The sequence below is a fragment of the Canis aureus genome, chromosome 15 (genome assembly GCF_053574225.1).
Source record: "Canis aureus isolate CA01 chromosome 15, VMU_Caureus_v.1.0, whole genome shotgun sequence".
Taxonomy (NCBI): Eukaryota; Metazoa; Chordata; class Mammalia; order Carnivora; family Canidae; genus Canis; species Canis aureus.
In genome coordinates, this window is record NC_135625.1 from 65,682,393 (window position 1) to 65,696,524 (window position 14,132).

Genomic DNA, 14,132 nt, shown 5'->3' on the forward strand with positions numbered 1-14,132 from the left:
ACCTGTACTTTGTCTTTTCCTGAAAGATAATCATCAAAGTATTCCCCTTGAACCTTTTTTCCCCCTCTAGATTATAGAGGATGTGCAAAGACGGGGAAGGAGCACTCCCACCAGAAGTTATGATGACAGATGAGCCAGCTTAATTGTGACAGGCAGTGTTTGGTCCTATTCCTGATTCTTCTGTGAAAATGGAGCCAATCATTCAATCAGCTGGGAGGCTGGTCCGTAGGGTGTGCCCCTGTGTGTGATGTGTATAGGAGGGGGCCTTCCGTAATTGCATGAGGCAGACAATTCATCTGGAAGCTCAAGAAAATGAGAGGGGGGGTGATGGGAAATGATCTCAAAATGTCCATCTGGGTTTTGAAAAGTAGAGATTTGAAGTTGTGGCAGGCTGCTTTGTAATTAAATCAGTCGCCGGGTTGGTTTTCATAGCAGTCCAATTCCAGATGTGATCATAGCACAATGAACCGTGCCTTTATAGACGTTACATTTCCCGGGATCAAAACATCTGCCAGGATTTTCCTCCCAATTTCAAGAGTTTAAATACCACATTATTTTGAATAGTGCTTTTCTCTACTGGTGTTTTTGTATCAGGGAAAACAGTTGGAGGGCATGGCGTGGAATAACAGATAAAGGGAAACCTCCCTCCTCTTTTTATAAAAACAGAATTCACTCTACTCACATCCTGCTGTCCAGCCTTGATTCACATGGGCCAATTTCTCTTCTGGCTACTAAGATAAACATAGTGTTTCCTGAATAAAGGTGATCATATTTTCTTCTCTGTGATATACCAATCTTGACGGGTTAGGATAGACTTGTTCTCTAGATACACTATCCATTATATAGAGAGGGCAGCTCACTCTTCTGTGATTTGAACCTGGTCTCTAATTTATTTCTATTTTGAACTGAATTTAAAAGCCGATTACCCATCAGAAGAAGAGACTGGCATAATCAAGTTAGACAAGGCAGGCTCCTTGGAGTCCTTCTCAGGTAGCTTTTCTAATAGACTGAAACTAATGCTGGGACTCTACCTGTCACTAGAAACAGTGTGTGATTCCCATGCAACTGTATGGGTTGGTGTGAAATGCTCTCTGAGACCCTCAGACAGTGCGGATTCATCTCAGTTCTGAAGCACTGGACGATTGCGGAGACTTTCTCGTGTACTAAAAATTACATGCAGGCTGAATCAACAGTGATTCAATGGTGGTGGATACAATGAAAATAAATTATGTAAATGAACTGTGAGAGTCATTAGAACTGGAAAAGTTGATGAGCTAATCACCATTCACCGATGACGGTGAAATTTTTTTAAATTTAAAAATTAGATTTTAAGACAGGAAATAAGTTGAGAAGCATTAGAAATAATTTGTAATGGAGGCGAAAAGTCCTCTCCATGGCATTCATCCTCTCTCCTATGCAAAAGGGATGAAGATCTCTAAACCCTCTGGAGAGATTCTAGGACCTTGACAACCTAAAGTTTGCATAACAGAGAGGTACATAAATCTGGTCTGAACTAAGGGATGAATTAGAAGTCAAAACAGAAATGGTCTTATCTGACCGATAATTCATACTTTGAGGGGCTCCTGGGAGGCTCAGTTAGTTGAGCGACTCTTGATCTCAGCTCAGGTCACAATCTCCGGGTTGAGATTGAGCCCCTCAGTGTGTTGGGCTCCACTGTCAGAGGGGAGTCTACTTGAGATTCTCTCTTGTCCTCTACCCCTTCCCCTCTAAAAAATAAAAATAAAAATAAAAAATAATTAAAATTTTGAAGACAATCTAAAAATAAAATTCAGACTATTAGTATCAATAAAGAAAACTTTTAAAAGGACTGATAGCATAGTATCAATGTAAACATTTCATTTTCTCTTACTATTTTAAACCTGAGTGTGTCCATCTGTGTTCACTGAAAAGGCCTGAAACCACTGGCAGCAATACACATCACCCAAGCCCAGGGGATGGACTCTCAGTACAACACAGAGGCTAATGATGTCCCTTCAAAGGGACCTAGAAGCCAGCTTAAAGAGCTCCTGCAGACAAAAAGATGATACAATTTCAACCTCAAAAAATAGAATGGCAAAAAAAAAAAAAAAAAAAAACAAGAATGGCTACAGCCGATTGAAGCAGGTCACATATGCAACCCCTAGTAAAACTGGCCATTCCGGTCATCAGCAAATGGTAAACCTTAGTGTGGATTTGATGGGAAATGGGGGTGGTGGGGTCAGGGTGACACTCCCTGAGCTATCTTAGCCTCACCGATGTGTCACTCAGACTTCATGTTGTGCCATGATTATGCAGTGTCAGGTAGAGAGGACCACTTCTGAGGGAGCTGGGAGGATTTAAAGTGCAGTTTGCAGGAAATACAGGGCCTAGAGAATCAAGCTAATCCACCAGAAGTGATCAGGCAAGTGTCAAATGGCAGAGACTTGAACCACATTAATTGTTGCAGTTCCTTCAATAAGTCAAAGAAAAAAGACAAAAAAGCTAAGGATAGAGTGCTGTTATTGCTTTGAAGAAATAAATGAGGGGGGTGCCTGGGTGGCTCAGTCAGTTAAGGGTTGGAGTCCTGGTTCCCACTCAGGTCATGATCTCAGGGTGGTGAGATCGAGCCCCTTGTCGGGCTGTGCATTCACCTCAGAGTCTGCTTAAGATTTTCTCCCTCTGCCCCTCCCCCTGCTCTCATTCTCTCATTGTCTCTCTCTCCCTCAAATAAATAAATAAATAAATAAATAAATAAATAATAAATAAATAAATAAATAAATAAAAGATTTTTTCAAAAATAAAGAAATGATATTAAAAACCAGATATAATGCTTGGGACATTTGGGGATCCTGATTCAAGCAAACCATAAACATACATTTCTAGGGCAGCCCGGGTGGCTCAGCAGTTTAGCCCAGGGCGTGATCCTGGAGACCTGGGATTGAGTCCCAGTTAGGGCTCCCTGCATGGAGCCTGCTTGTCCCTCTGCCTGTGTCTCTGCCTCTCTCTCTCTCTCTCTCTGTCTCCCATGAATAAATAAATAAAATCTTTTTAAATTTTTTTTTATGATAGTCACAGTGAGAGAGAGAGAGGCAGAGACACAGGCAGAGGGAGAAGCAGGCTCCATGCACCGGGAGCCCGACGTGGGATTCGATCCCGGGTCTCCAGGATCGCGCCCTGGGCCAAAGGCAGGCGCTAAACCGCTGCGCCACCCAGGGATCCCAATAAAATCTTTTTTAAAAGGAACATACATTTCTAGATGACAGGGGAAATTTGAATATGGACTAGGTGTCAGGTGATCATAAGAATCATTTACTAATTTTAATGGGAGCAATAATGTGTTGCATGATAGAAGAGAAGAAATAGTGTAAACTGAAGTATTTGTGGGTAAACTACTTGATATTTGGAATTTGATCGAAAGCATCTCAGCCAAAGGAAGGAGGGGCATAGGGAACAGATAGAAATAAACAAAACAAAAACAGCAAAGTAATAGTTTTGAGGCTTAGCGATAGATCTACGTGGACTCTATTTTCCACTTTTGGTATGCTTAGAAATTTTCATATTAAGTTAAAAATAAATGAAAGCATTGTTGAGGCACACGCAAAAAAGCCAGGTAATAGACCGTGAGACATGAGCTCCATCTGCAATGATCTATTCAATTATAAGTGTTCCTCAAAATCTTTATATGAAAGAGAGGATTGTGAGCTCTAAATGGTGCCTATACAGGTATTGGATGGAATAAAGAAAAAAAAGGTTGCTGAGTTGTGACCTTAGGCAGAAAACCTAACTCTGCTGGCAGCTTAGATTCATCTGAGTAATGAGAATTGCTGGGGAGACTCCCTAAGCTGCATCTCCATAGGTGAGTTGGACATGAGGTAAATTTGGAGAAAAAATACAGAGAGATCTATTCGTTGGTGATTTGTCACATTCCACATATTTTTGCTGTATTTTGCTTTTGCTTTTAAAAGGCCATCAGCATTAATATAATAGCAGACAATAAATAGTATTACAGTTAAAGTCGGGACCAGCTTCATGGTGATAAATATGTGCAGCCACAGGGCCTTTGCTTGGAAGGGCCCCACAGTCAGTTCAATGATTTGCTGCCACCATCTTGAAATTCTTGTACATTTGAACAGAGAACCTCAAATTTTCATTTTGCACTGGGCCCTCCAGATTAGGCAGCCAGTTCTGGGTAAAGTGTATATGGTGGGAGAGAATAGATTTTGTAGGCTTGATTGTTTAGAATCCACTCACCTGAAGGAGTCACTTCTGTAATACCTTTGGTTTTTCACCTTCCCAACTCCTTTGGGGACAGCTTAGCAAACACAGCCTCCAGCACTGTATTATTACTCAGGGCACTATTAACTCCACGAACATGACACTCAAAGGCAAAGTCCAATTTTAAAAGATGATTATCGGATCAAGAATTTGTTCTGAAATATGGTTTTCACATAGAGGTGAGCTTGTAGTTCTAAAACAGTGAGCTTTAAAAAAAACCCTGTCTATACATAGTTTTTCTGGCAGTCTTTGTAATGCAAATGAATACCTTTTCTGAGGGGAGCTTTTTTTTTCCTGTTATAAAAGCATATTTTTACTAAGGGAGTGCTAGCAAAGCATGCAGAGTTACTATTTGGTATGCTCCTGTTTTAATAGCAATGTGATATATGAATAATAGCAATCTTTCAACGATCTCAGCTTTGGAAGTCTTTAGTGAAGTCACCCAAAAAGACACTTGGCTCCATGTGGTCTGTATTTTTGGGTACAGAAGATTAGGATGGCTGATGTTTCATCACAGTGCCAAAGTTCATCATGGTCTAAGAACACTGACGAAAGATTGAGACGTGGGTAAGCTAATCACCATTAAAAACAGATTTTAAAAGTAATCCTTAAGGTCAACTTTTAAGAAGAAACTGTTTTTGAATAATTCCTCATTCTTCCAATATTGATGAGATGCTTCTAGAAAGGAATACTTTCCATAAGAAATTAGTCTTATAACTGTTGGCAGAAAGTTGTTTTTTTTTTAGGAATTAACCTTTTACGGTAACTCCATCTGGTCACTAGTTTTTATTACTCCAAAGACAGGAATTTTCCATTAGATTTCTAGGTGGGTTTTCATGTGATCTTTGGTAAAGAAAGGAACTAAATCAGAGCCTCTCAAATTGATACCACTTTCTACCTTTTTCTCTCATAAGCATATTTATGTTTGTCATTGTTCTCTCCCTCTCCCTTTCTCTTTTTCTCCAAATAATATTTATCATGGCTAGTTACATAAAGATTTATATCTCCTTTTATAGATGTACCACAATCCATGTGGCCATCCCTCACATGATTAATTATACTGTTTCTAAAAGTTTACTGCTGCTGCATTATACATCCTTTAAAGGTTTTTCCACATTTGTTTTCTTATTTGAATATAAATTCCTAGAGCTATACTGCTGGGTTATAAGGTAATACATTTAACATTTTAGAACACACCCCCAAAATTGTGCTGATATATACTTCTGCCAAAAGTGATTTTAGAACTGTTTTCCCTGACCATTGACAATGCTGCATATATTGATTTTTTTTTCAATTCCAATATTATCAGCAAAAAAAAAATTATTTTAATTTGCATTTCTTAATTTGCATTTCTTTTTTCAACTTTATGAAGGTATAACTGACAAAATTCTAAGATATTCAAAGTATGTGAGATTTTTGACATGCAAATATATTTTGTGAAATAAATTCATTGAATTAATTAACACATCCATCACCTCACATATTTAACTTTGTTTGTGGTAAAAAAAAATAAGTTCTACTTTCTTAACGAGATTCGATTATATAATACAGTGTTATCAACTACAGACACCATGTTATACAGTAGATCCTCAGATGTTATTCACCTTACAAGTGGAAGTTTGCACACTTTTACCAACTTCTTCCTAATTCCCCCACCTCCTCAGTCTTGCAAATCACTTTTCCAATCCCTCTTTTTATGAGTTCAACTATTTTTAATCCCACAGATAAATGATATCATGCAATATTCGTCCTTCACTGGCTTATGTCGCTTAACATAATGTCCTCCACTTTCATCCATGCTATTGCAAATAGCAGATGTACTTTTTTAAGGCTAATATTCCACTGTGTATATATATTACATTTTTCATTATCTACTTATCTGCCAATGAACATTTAAGGTGTTTCCAATCCATTTGTTTATTTAGATTTATATTTATTCCAATATGGGAATACAGATGTCTGTTGGAGATAATGATTTTGTTTTCTGTGGATATACACCAAGGATTGGGTTCACTGGATCATATGGTAGTTCTAATTTTAAATTCTTGAGAAACCTCCATACTGTTTTGCATAGCGACTGTCCTAGTTTTCATTTCCATCAACAATTACAAGGGACTTCTTCTCTCCAGATCTTTGCTAGGTTTTGTTATCTCTTGTTTTTTTATCACAGGCATTCTGGTAGATATGAAGTGATACCTCATTAAGGTTTTGATTTGCTTTTTCCTGATGATTAATGACATTGAGCACCTTTCATGTAGTTATTGACCATATATTTGTGTTCTTTGTAAAAATGTTTATTCACATCCTTTGCCCCTTTTTAAATTGGGTTGTTTCTTTTTTTTTGTTATTGATTTGTATGAGTTCCTTGTATATTTTGGGTATTACCTTTTATTAAATATGTGATTTGCAACTTTTTCCCCAGCTCCATAGCTTGCCTTTCATTTGTTGATTGTTTCCTTTGCTGTGCAGATTCTTTTCAGTTTGATGTACTTCCACCTGTTTATTTTTGCTTTTGGTGCCTTTCCTTTTGGTGTCAAATCAAAAAAGTAATTGCCAAGACCAATGTCAAGGGTCAAGGAGCTAAACTTTTCTATTTTCCTCTATGAATTTTATGGTTTCATGTCTTATGATCAAGTTTTAAATCCATTTTGAGTTACATAAGACATGGGTCCAATTTCATTCTTCTACTTATGGCTATCCAGTTTTCCCAACACCATTTGTGAAGAGACTATCCTTTCCCCTATTGTATATTCTTGACTCCTTTGTTGTAAATTAATTGGGCTCTACTCTGTTGCATTGATATATGTGTCTGTTCTAGGCAAATACTCTACTGCTTTTATTAGTATAGGTTTTTGTATATAGTTTCAAATCAGGAAGTATGATACCTTCAACTTTGTTCTTTTTTCCAAAATTATCTTGACTATTCATGGTCTTTTGTTGTTCTATATGAAATTTAGGATTTTTCCCCCTATTTTTGTAAAAAATGCCATGGAATCTCAATAGGGATTGTACTGAATCTGTAGATAAGTTACTTTGGGTATATGAACATTTTAACATGTTAATGCTTCCAGTCCATGAACACAAATATATGTCCATTTATTTGTGTTTTTTTCAACTTATTTTATCACTGTCTTACAGTTTCCATTGTATATATCTTTTACTCTCTTAGTTAAATAATCTGCATTTCTTTTATGAGATTATCAGCCATAGTTGTATATTTACTTTTGTGGGAATCATCTGCTTGCATCATTGCTCTTTTTTCCATCATCTGCCTTTTTCCTGCTGGTTGTAGAAACTCTTTCTGTATAAGCCATACTAATTAGTTGTTATGTGTTGCCATCATGCTGGCCCAGCCTGTCAGTTTTCTTTCAACTTTTCCTGTATTATCCTTCCCTATACAGAAGTTTTAATGGCTGTGTCATTAAATCTTTTACATTTTTCCTTTGGGATTTTGAGTTAATTTTCTTAAAAAGTTGCTCATCCCAATCTATTTTTAAAAGCCTGTATTTTTTTCTAATACCTTAATAACTATATTCTTAAACTTAGATCTTTGCAACAACTGATAGGTGTATTTGTACATTATAAGAAATTTGACCCTAATTTGGGTTTTTTCCAAATTTTTATCATTTTTCCCAAATCAACAGAATTTTTAGTCATTCTTCTTACGAATTTTAAGTACAACCCATATGTTATCAGAAGTAACTGGATTTCACATTAACCCCTTACCAGTTTTTCTTTTAGAAGAGTCATTTTCTAGATAGGTAGACAATGTCTATGGATAGGGATATGTTTGGTACTTAAACTCTGCAGAGCTATTATGCATAGTCAATTCTTTCATCTTATATTTAATTTATTAATCACTTTCAAGGTAGCATACTCTATGTTGATAAGATACACAGGTGAACAAGCCATGTCTTAAATCTAAATGAAATAGGAAGGAATTGTTCTAGCCAGTTACATTTATTGGGTATCAGTTATATTCTAGGTACTGTTTTTTTTGTTTGTTTGTTCTTTTGAAAAAATTTCCTTATTTAATTACCACAACAAACCTGTTAGTTAGCTATTGTTCTCTCCTATTTTATTGATAATGAACCTAAGGTTCAAAGGAGTCATTAACCTGCTCAACACTATATGGTTGTCAGAGATAGAGCCAGAATGGAAACATACATCTTATTTAAAATCTACTTCCTTACACTAACCTATGCTCCCAATTAATTACGTTGCAAGTCCAGTTGTAATAAATCTCTTCAATGTGATGCAAAGTGTTGTGAAAGACATTTTAAGTGAAGGGAGGCAAAATGTTGTATTTTGAAGAGGGCTATCAGATGTTGTTTGCAGACTGTCATGTCCTGTGGAGTCTTTGCAGCCTATTGTCATGATCTCATATTGTTTTCAGGAATCTGTTTCCTCTCTTCATGAGAACTACTTGAGCAGTTCATGGAGGTAATAGTTTAACTGCTGCTGGTTTACACAGGCCTGTTATTTAGGTTTACAGAGCATTAGCTTCCACATAAGAACTAAATGAAAATGTAAAATGGATTCTGGATTCATCTCTGGATTAGCAAAAGAACTTCAAAGTTCCAGAATATTCAAATAAGTCTGTTAGACATGAAGGAAGGAAGATGATTATCTAAATAGTCAGGTAGCTGTGTCATGAAAGTAAGTTAGTAAGCCCTCTGGTTGAATAACCTCAGAGTCCACTTACGTATTAACTTTGAGACCAGGGGAAGCATCTGTCATGCAATTTTTTGTTTTGATATTTGTGAATGTGTATAAGAAAGAGAACATTAGAGACCTACGTCCCACATGCTGCAAATTGCCAAGTGACTCATAATTCTGTCAACTGTTTTGGAGTGGCCCATCACCAGTCCCTTGTCCAAATATTTCTTTACTCTTACTTCCAGTCTTGATTTACTGCTTGCCTGACTTTTCCAGACAAGTGACTGCATTTTCCTTCCTTTCCTTTCTTTTTCTTTTCTTTTTCCTCCATTTTAAAGAGTACTTATTTCTGAATAAGACATTTCCTTAAATTAACCAAAGAAACGAATTTGTAGGCAGAAGGAAATTTACATTCAGATGTTGTTTAGTTTCAAAGACTGAAGGCTTCACTACCTTCTCTGTAGCAACTCCATGTCATTTCAGTCCTACTTGGCTTCTCATGGCTTGTCCTAAGAAGGCTCATTTGAATCCCGAGACATTCCATTTGTACCTTAATTTTGATCTCTCTCAATATAAATAGAACGGAAAACCAGAGCATGAATTAGCACAGAATAATAGTGCATATGGCCCTTCTTCTTTCAACATTGCAAGATTTAAATTTTCTGTTCTTATTTTTCTCTTTTTGTATTTTCTTCATGGTTTCTGTATTTTCTTCAGTTCCTTTAAACCTTCAGATAAAAATCTGAGCCTGGATTTTAATAATTATACCCAACACACCAAAGACTGAATTCAGTCACATAAATACTGTAAACGATCAAAAGCCAACTTACTAACATGTGGTAAATTAGAAATGAAAGGTGGCAGGTGGCATAGATGTAAAAGGCTCATTGCCTTCAAGCTTCCTATTTGGAGGGCATATTTAATAATTTTAAGAAAGTTTTATTTAAGAAAAAACACCTGGAATTCTGGAAAGATAGATTAGCTTAAAACAACTAGGAAGGAGGAAATTGTCACTAAAAGAAATGGAAAGTTTATATACATATCTCTCCTAGTTTCTTAGCATGGAACAAAGTAAAATTGAAAAGTGAGTTAAACCTAGATGAGGAACAAAATTCTCTATGAGACTTCAGGACACATAGTCGTTCAGGTTCATCAATCTGATTACACAACTGGTTACAAAGGCAAAATATAGTTGTAATGAAGAAATTTAATTCTTTTAACATCAGCTGCAAGTCTGTTTCTTTGGGAAATTGGGACATCTGATAACTATTTTACTCCTCTTAGTACAAATTAATCTTCTAGAAACGTATTGATAGTGTTCCTCTCTCTCCTTTAGTTCCAGGAAGCACATAAGACTCCACACGCTAGGCAGTGAGGGACATTCCAACTGATTTCCTTACCTTAAGCTCTAGCTTGGGCTCTGATGCCCAGAATTATCAAGGAAGAGCCAAGTATCCTGTCGAAGGCCAGTTCAGCTTTGGGATGAAGTTGGGATCAGAGAGAAGAGAAGTAGCAAGTCTCTGAACTTGGTTTTCATCAGCTTAATAAATATTTTACTTCTAACAGCCACAGGCATTTGCTTTAGGTTACTGCGAAGGAACGCTGTTCTTTCTCTTTAGATTTTCTTGCATTAAGACAGTCTTCTTAGCTCCCAAAGAGTTCCACTTATCAAGGTAATAAGGTACTTTTATTACCTTATTCACTGCATTTTCCAGATAATAAACTATTCATAAAACCTTGAAGAAAAAGTAAAAAAAAAAAAAATTAGGTTTACATCCATTTACTATTCCTAAGGACAGTCCAGTATTACTTCCCACATGTAAACCTTTTAATTAGTAGGTTTTGTCTTTGATCCCTGATTAAGTCTTGGATGTTACTAATAGACATGAAATTATTTTTGGAAAATAAATTATGTTCAATGTAAATATAATAATCCATTTAAAATTCCCTTAGTTCCTGTAGCCTGTTTATCTAGACTAGTCAAAGTATTCTGAATCCCATAAGACAGTTTCTCTCGTACAGCATTTTTTTAATATGAGAAACTTTAGACATTCCAAGTAAAATAAAATTTATTCTAAAGCAAAATAAAAAAGAATTACTGACAGCCCAGTGCTCTTTAAATGAGTACGTACAGCCTACCATTGAGAAAGAAATGTTAAATTTACTTTCTACCGAATCCGTTTGTTAGCTGTAAAAGTGCCCGTTATCCATTTAAATTTATTTCCAGACCTGAGATAGCACAACAAGCCAGATTGTCATATCAGACTCAAAGAAGCAGAGATCTTATTGAGTATCAAACTTTACTAATAACTTGCATGACACAAGTGAAGACAGAGGCAATGCATGGAAATGTCTGCAATAAAAAAAAAAAAAAAAAAAGGAAATGTCTGCAATGACTAGTCAGCCCCCAGGGTCCTTCCATGCAACGTTAGGATGTGATCTCGTCCAGATTTAATGCTTGAGATCCGTAAGTGATACATGCAGTTATCAAATGACTCCCTCTGATATATGGATAATTATATAGCTGACCTAACAATTTCCAATGGGTCATATCCCAGAAACCCATAAGTTCCTCATTTGTTTGCTAAAACAACCTAGGCAGACTGGATATAGACAGCTAGAAAGATTCCACAGGAAGGACTCTCATTATCTCTTTGCTACTAAATACCATTAGGAGGTCTGACTAGCATGTTTACAAGGAGTCTTTGTTGGGTATTGATTTCTTTTTTCTCTCTCAGCTCTTCTTGGGCATCCCCAAGGGAGAGGGGTAACAAACTGAGCTACAAAGGCTTTCCTTCCCATGACTCATCTCTGTAGCAAATATTATTATATTGTGTGCTTTTAGGTATATGGTGCTCTCCATATAATGATTTATCATTTGCAACTGACACCACACATGCTCAAATCTTCAGAATCACTATATAACACTTTTGTCACTATTGACAGCAACAAAATTTGAGCTTCACTAAGGAAAAAAAAAGTAAGCAGAACTTCCAAAGAATTTTTCCAGTCTTTGTGACTGGTTACTATTATCATCTGAGGAATTAAGATGCCTTTTCTCCTTAAATTTTAGTCTTGGAATTATTGCCAGGTCTTCCTACTAATCTCAGAATCTTCTCTCTATGGTCAATCTTCAACATTCTCACATACTCTCAGCCAATTAGAGTATAAGAAGAGACGTCGTTCAAACAAAAAAAAATGATTGGAAATAAAATATATACATGTTGGAAATTTATACATTTGGACCAGAATTACAGAATCTGGTTTGAATAAATTAACAAATTGTTTTGGCTTATTTTTATAGCTCTTCCTGTTTTGTGTCAAACTATCTACGTAATGTTCCTATCCCTTTGGTTCTTAGGATGACAGAGTCCTCAGAGGCTAAATCTCCAGGCAAACCTCTGTGTTGAAATCAAATCACCTGACCTGGGTAGTTCTGGTCTATCAGTCTATTAAGTCAAAAAATTGTTACTGGACCCCTATTCTGTGGAGGGTATTATCCTGGGTGCTGGGGATGCAGTAGGAAACAGCCTACCCAGTCATGGTTACTGCCCTTATGGTTCTGACCGTTTCATAAAGATGTAGAGAAGAATCAAGGAAACAAATGTAACCAATTACAAATTGTAATAAGCCAAAGGATCCTTGAATTGGGCTTTTTATTAAGTTATATTTTCATGAGGTTATTCAACAAAGATAACTAACAAACAAAAGAAGATTGCCTTATGGATGCCAACTCCTGGCATTATGCTATATGGCTTAGACTCTTTACTAGATTCAACAATGAAATTAATCATCCAACATCATAGAAAAATCCATAAACTTCAAGCTGCTCTGAAAATACTGACATAAGAATGTTAATACTTTGCTTATAAAGTTATCTGAAATGATAGATAATGACAAATGTCTTGTCTCCTAAAATGCACACTGGAAACTTCCTGAATTCATACTGAGTGACTTTTTTTTTTCCTTTGAATGATTTAAATTTTAGAGAGTAGGTTCAATTCAAAGATTTTCTATTCAAGGCATGAGAAGCCCTATCACCTTTCTCTTTCCTGCTTTCTTGTTTCCGACTGCAGGCACATGGAGGTTCCTGTTCTTGGAGTCTGAGTTATATGCAAAAATGCCATTCAGTTTCTGTTCTGAATATAGTGAGGTTTTAGAAGTTTCCTTCAAAACAGAAACTGTATGAAACGATAAAGGACAGTTCTGTCTTCTGGTCCCCAAATTGCCTCTTTTGGGGCATCGACTGTCACCATTGTAAGTCCTTCCCATTCCTTCATCTGACTACTGGGTTTCAAGTCCCAACCTATAGAAGAACCATGTTAGGTAGTCAGGAGATGATTATTCAAGATCTTGTACATATGGGGATTATAACCTTATAGGGGAGATATAAATAATCACAGCAGCATGGAACTGTATCTTACCAGACATTGGGTTCTAAAATCAGAGAAGAAGGCAAAAATTATATATTCAAAATAACGCTTAAAAAAATTTAGTTCACCTACAAAATATAGAATATATGGTCATGTTTATAGATCAGAATAGAAACAATCTAATGATCCGAATACAGTCAGATTTTCCTTTAGGACTAGAACAGGGCACAGATTCTTCAACTGAACAGCAAATAAAATGAATGGCTTACGGTATGGGCCACGTTGTATGAAAGCACACATATCAGACAGCCTTGGCACAGCTTTATGCTCATACTGAGAGACATGGAGAAACTGTGGAACAGTGAGGCAAACACAGATGTGAGACTTCATCCCAGACTCACTAATACTGGGGGCACGTATGCACTGAGTGTATGCAGAGCAGAATCGCCCACTTTACTTAAATCTCTGTGTCTCTCTGTCTCTCTCTCCTCTGTCTCTCTCTTACAAACACACACCATTCTAGTCAACAGGAATAACACAAGCAAAGCTTCAGAAAGTGTACATCAATGTACATCATGTGACAACAACGAAGCAAAAATTATCAGCAATAGTAGCAGAAAATAGTAACAGTACAGTAGTATGGCTAGAAACCCATTGTAGAATATAATGAGTATTAGGCAAAAGAGTTTGAGCTATATTTTAGTAAGTTCTATAAAGCCACTGAAGACTTTTGAGATGGAGAGTAACTATGACCTTGCTGGAAGACAAATAGGATGAGTTCAGTTATAAACCTACTAAATCTGAGCTGTTCTGGGAACAGTCAGACACAGTTGGACACACACATCT

At 36.5% G+C, this 14,132-nt stretch overlaps 1 protein-coding gene and 1 long non-coding RNA gene across 7 annotated transcripts in view; one reads left to right on the top strand and one right to left on the bottom strand.

Moving 5' to 3' along the window:
- CNTNAP2 (contactin associated protein 2) overlaps positions 1-14,132 on the top strand; it is a 1,978,697-nt gene that overhangs the window by 1,412,042 nt on the left and 552,523 nt on the right. The gene's annotated exons all lie outside the window — the stretch shown is intronic.
- The window catches only part of LOC144285051 (uncharacterized), a 34,581-nt gene that overhangs the window by 1,840 nt on the left and 18,609 nt on the right, over positions 1-14,132 (bottom strand). Inside the window, exon 3 of the long non-coding RNA XR_013353454.1 lies at positions 10,314-10,649. This is a non-coding gene — a long non-coding RNA (uncharacterized LOC144285051). The remainder of the gene's footprint in view (positions 1-10,313; positions 10,650-14,132) is intronic.